Genomic DNA, 6007 nt, shown 5'->3' with positions numbered 1-6007 from the left:
CCTCAAAGGCCGCTGGCCTGCAGGTTTTCAGTGCATCCCTGGTCTGACACACTCAACTCAAATTAAATGAACCCAACAGCCAATGAAGTTCAACACAATGTCTTATTCATTTGAGTGAGGTGTGTTGAAGCAGGGATGCATTTAAGACCTGCAGGATTGTGGCCCTCGAGGATGGCAGCTGGGCACCCCCACCCTCACCTGTCACCTTATGTCTTCAACCCAGGGAGAGACTGACGCTTTGAACACTCACCAGCCTCCCTCAAGCCCTTGTGATTTTATTCAGAGGGTGGGGCCCGAGCTGAACTCGTCTTTGGGTTCCACGCATACACAAACACGCAGACACACACGAATCTCACACAGATGCTTATCCTTTTCTCAGGACTTACACCCCCCCCCCCCCCCCCCCGTACTTAATGTGCATCTGCTCCCTGAGGAGAAGAAATGGACCAGTAGTGTTTTCATTGCCAAGGATACACACAGGAAGTTTTGGACTGGAACTCCGACACTGAGCTTTCGTTTGGGACTGATATGAATCAGAGGTGTTTTTAAAGGTTCCCTCCTCTTCTGCTATTTCCGCTGCTGCTGCTACTGCAAGTGTTACTTATGCATGAGTCTGTCTCAGCTCATCTGCCCTGCACATAGAGTTAGGATTAAAAGAGAAGGCATGATTAGTTTTCTGAATCTAACTGGGGTGGAAGGACAATCATGTTGTGTTCTTTTTCTTTTATTATTCTGGGAAATGATGCATCAGTTATGATCAGATGTGCTTCTGTTGCTGGATATGTGGATGTCTAAGGGAAGAAAAATAGATCCACTCTCTGATTCTTCTCAGGGAGAATGTGTTACGCAAAGATAAAACCTAAAGGAGGAAAGCCGGCCCCTCCTCCACCCTGCACCAACCTGTTCTAACACACGCTTATCTGGTCTTACTTACCTTAATGCAAAGTAAAAAGGTCTGAAAACATCAAGATGCTGTCAGAGATCTTCATTCACATCCAGTTTGCAATTTTCTTCTGCCTTCCTTCTCCAGTACACTCGATCCTAACCTGTCCACGGATGCTAACTGTGACATCATTCTCCTTTTCCTTGCCTCAAATCTCAATCTAACCACCTGCATGAACTCCAGCTGCGAGTGAAGCTTAGAGAAGCAGCCTACATACCTTTCCTGACACATTTCAGCAACACAGCTACTGTATTTGAGTTCTAATTGAATGTGAGAGGACCTTTTTACACCAAAGCTGAATGGGGTCAAATCTACTGCGAGGGTTTTTAAATGGACACTCGGAGGTTTGTTCAGTGAAAGATGCTGTTTGTAAAAAATCAAACCAGCTTCTGTTTTGCACATATAGATTCAGGTCACCGAGTGGCCCTCCCGAAAACAATCTGGGCTTGGCATGCATTCATGTTTTCTTTTATCCTCCCGCCTTCCTCCCCTCCTTAAAAGAAAAGAAAGAAAAATATATCAAATTCATGATAATGGCTATGATGTACCAATGATGTGTTTGCAATGCATATGTATTATGTAGACACTGGAAAAAATAGTGACAAGGTTTAACTTTGTTGTTATTATGAATATTAATATTTTTTGTATCATTCCTAGCGGTTGGTGTGTGAGTGTGTGTGTGTGTGTGTGTGAGATCATCCAGGGCAGTGACAATAATATGAGTTGTTCAGATGAGTGTATGTGTATGTTTATCATCTTTCTCTGATTGGGCCTCACTTATCATGCATTAAAGTGTGCGTTTAGTGCACTGATACACTGCAATGTTGCATTTCAACAGTGAATTAGGTTGTGGTTAGTTTTGGGGAGAGGAAAAAACAGTGTGCATGTTTATCATGAAGTGAAAGCATTTAACCAAAACCTTTTGCAAACTTTGTTTCTCTGTAAATCCAATCAAAATACGGATAGATGAGGCCTGCTGTCCACAAGTACACACTTCTCTGAAAACCCAAACCTGTGTTTTTATCACCACAACCACCCAAAGTCCAAGCTGTTCCTGCTGGCAGTGCCTTTTGTTTCACGTGCCCCAGTGTATCTATGTACAGTGTGTTTCAGCACACGCAGGTGCCTGAGTACATGTATGGGTGCAAAGCTGTGTTTCTTGGGTGGTGCTGTATGTCTGCGTGCCCTAATGTCATTACACTCATGTGTTACTGTCTATGCGCGCATGCGTGTATGTGCGTGTTATTTATTTCACGGTTTGAGACTTTTTATTTCCATTTTATTTAGTTTTATTTGAAGAAGTGTGTATACATATAAGTAGATCTGTACAGAATATTAAAATGAAATAAAAATGGTAATCCCTTTATTGAAATATTCTTGTTTATTGGTGTTTTTCCACTACAGCTGGGTTGTAAAAAAGAAAAAAAAAATCACATCAGAGTGGAATCTATGGAAATGTAGAGCTGTCATCCTAATGAAAAAAATAACTGGGGGGCCCTATCCTGTTATAATGTGATCATTTAGTGTAATAACGTGAAACTATTACGTTATTACATGATCATTTTTTATTGTAAAAATGTATAACCACTTGAATGCAGCTAAGATGATGCAGTTTGTATTCAAAGCGATTCCCAAATTGATCAATCAGAAATTTTGCCACATGAAGAGGACCGAACTCATTCTTCCTTCTGTACAGGCCCACACCTTTTAAAATGGCCCTTAAAGTAAGCATACTTATTACAATTTCATCCAAAGTTTTCAAAAGCAGCAACATTTCACCATGTCTCATTGCAAGTATGAAGTCAAACTTTATAAATTCCTGTAAATGAGCCATTTGGCTTTACCAAAATAAGTTATCAATCAATCTGGACAAAGCACATTTTATTGTCTTCACCAACAGAAAAAAACGTTTCAAGGTGTCAGTTAAATTAGATGGGCTGAAGATCCAACGAGGAAAGGAAACAAAGTTCCTTGGTGTAATAATTGATGAAAAGTTAAATTGGAAAACTCATATAAACCATCTTAAACTAAAACTGTTAAAAAAAAAGTTGCAGTACAACATAAAATTAAAAGTTCATTGGACAGGAAAGCTTTGTATATTGTTTGTAATGCATTGTTCATTCCATATGTGATATACTGTTTTGAAGTATGGGGAAGCACATATGAAACATTGACATAGCCAGTATATATTCTGCAGAAAAGAGCCATTAGGATTTTTACTGGAAGCAATAATCCTAAAATTCATCAAATCCATTGTTTGTGCAACATAAACTGTTGAAATGAAAGGAAATTGTTGACTACAACATTTTACTGATTTTTACTATTAATTTTTACTATTATTCAAAATCTGTTGCGATAAAATATTCAAATAAAATTTATACAGAGAGAAAGTCATTATTCATTTAAAAATGTGTGGGTATTTTCAGGAAACCATACTTCAGGACTACATTAAAAGAGCGATGTATTTCTGTAAAAAGGGTCAGTTTGTGAAATGATTTGGACCAAGAAGTGAAAGAATTAACATAAAAAATTATGTTTAAAATGATAATTAAAGAAGGTGTATTAAACAGATATTATGAATAATATAAAAACTAAATTACGGCCAATGTTGTGAGATAAGATTAAAAATGAGTTATATAACTGATGTTACAAGAAAATAGCAAGGGGGAAAACAAAAAACAATTTAATTGGTGGGATGTCTTGTATCTGATTAAGTTATGAAGATTTATTTTCATTTTTGTATAAATTTTTTGCTTTTGGTCTGTTTATTTACTGCACTGATGTTTGGGTGAAAAGGGGCAGATAATATACAGTTGTGCTCATATTTATTCATACTCTTTCATTAAAGAAGGAAAAAACAGCTGCCAGTAAAATAAGCTGAAATTGACTAAAGTAATAAGAAATAAAAATTTTAGGAAAATTATTGCATGATTTTCTAATTCTGGTTCAATAGAAATATTTATTTTAAAAGCAAACAAATAAGATAATTTATTACATATTACATCACTCATAAACTGATATATAAACTTAATGTTTCCGCTCCAGTCAGGTGTTTTCTGTTCCTCTCAGTCAGACTTCTGCACCTGTTGACAGGTATTTTGTCCCACTGTTCAACAGAAAAGTGCTCTAATTTGTCCAGGACCAATTTTTTTTTTCTTTCTTTCTTCAACTCAATTAAATGAAAAAGCAATGTCTCATATTACTAAACTATATTTTTTGCAAATTTTTAGTTATTGTTCCTTTTTAAGTCTCCAGTTATTTGAGTGACTGTTGTAAATTCTACCTTTTCTTTAATGAAAGGGGATGAATACATATGAGCACAACTGTAAGACTTTACTTCTGCTGCTCCTTATTTCATTCAACTTTAAACTTGAAAATATGTTCAGATTTTAAAATATGTTTTGATCTATTGAATGAAATGAACGATTTAAAAAAAAAAAAGAAACATTTGTGATCTCCTATCCACCCCGCACAAAATTTCCTCATCTAAAGTCGAAAATGCCCAAATTCACATTCTCAAATATATCACGTTCTAACGTGATATGTTTCACGTCCAACTTTTTTTTTTTTTTTTTTTTTTATCAGGATGACAGCTCTACGCTTCTGTAGCAGTCGTATCCAGTGAAATAAGGTTTTTTGTTGCTTGCAATATAAGTACATATTATCTGATTTGCTTCTATGAAAGGCATGACTTCTACAAAACATATTATGTCACCGATTTGATCATGACATGATCAGAAAAGAATAGCTATCCAAGTCATGATTTCCTGTGGTCAGCTTGCAATGCTTTCAAGTCACCAGCAGGTGGCGACACATAGTTTTAACCTGCAAGTTTTCTCTGCACACTGAATGTAAGCTGTTCACCAGCAGATGCTTGTTTGTGATATACAGAGAGAGAGAGAGAGAGAGAGAGAGAGATTCTTTTAATGTCCTGATATGTTTGATAGAATAAAGCATTTAAGTTTTGCAGCTGTTCTTAGTTTCACAATGCTTTCCCTGATATAGCTGCTTTAAGGAGATCTCTGTGTTCAAAGGGAGTTTAGAATATGGTGCTAGACTAATAAACTCACAGGTGTCAGTGTCTGTCACAAGGCTTAGGTCCAAATACAGCCAGAACCCCTTGCAAGGACCTATAGGTAGCTTTGCACCTGGTCCCATGTCTTGCTGTAGCCGTAAATTCATCAGCGGTGATTAAATTGGTGCTTGGTCACACACTCACACCTTGAACTCTGTTTAGAGGAAAGTGCAAAGAAGTACATAAGTTTATAGGTTTTGTGACCCTACTCTCAGCATATACTCAGCATGGCCAAAGCGGTCTTCAGGCCTGGCTGCAGGCCAGAGGAGCCATCTAAAACTGTGTCAGCATGCATATTTATGGCAGCAAATATAGACAGACCCCACTTCTCACCTCTGAGAAAGAGCTAAGATTAGCAACACCCTCTACCCAGCATGTATCACTTTCTGAATTTAGCCCATTCCCCTTCTCATGCCGGCCCGGTCTTACTCCGTCTGTCCTCTGCACTGCCTCCCACTATTTCTAGCCTTGTATAGATCACCATTCCCTCTCAAGTTTCAATCCACAGTTCTCCTCATAGGGTATGCAAAGTGAATAACCACCACCACCACCACAGCACTGTGTGGACCTGCGAAAGGCTGCAACTTTCATTCTTTTAAATATGTATTCATATGAAATCTTGTATTTTATATAACTTAATAGAAATTGATATTTATTTGTCGCACATAAACAGCACAGAAGTGCTGATACTTTAGCAAAATATCTTTAGTTGATAAATATGGACTTAAATGTGGTTTATGTGTCTCCAGTAACTTGTTTAGAGTGTATTACTGATTTTTTTCCCCCAACTCTTATTTTAAAGAGCTTCATAAACTCACAGTGCATTGCATTGGTGCCATGCAGTACTCCGGAGAAACGCTAGAGGGCGCCGTTCTGTACGTTTCGGTGCTCGCTAAGCACCGCCCCGCTGCCCTCCCTCTGTTTGCCTGCTGACTCTCTGCTCACTGAAGACGCCCTTAGCAACAACACGCAGCTCCGTCGAATAAGAC

Source organism: Telmatherina bonti, assembly GCF_933228915.1.
Source record: "Telmatherina bonti genome assembly, chromosome: 6".
Classification (NCBI taxonomy): Eukaryota; Metazoa; Chordata; class Actinopteri; order Atheriniformes; family Telmatherinidae; genus Telmatherina; species Telmatherina bonti.
This window is presented reverse-complemented; position numbering follows the sequence as displayed.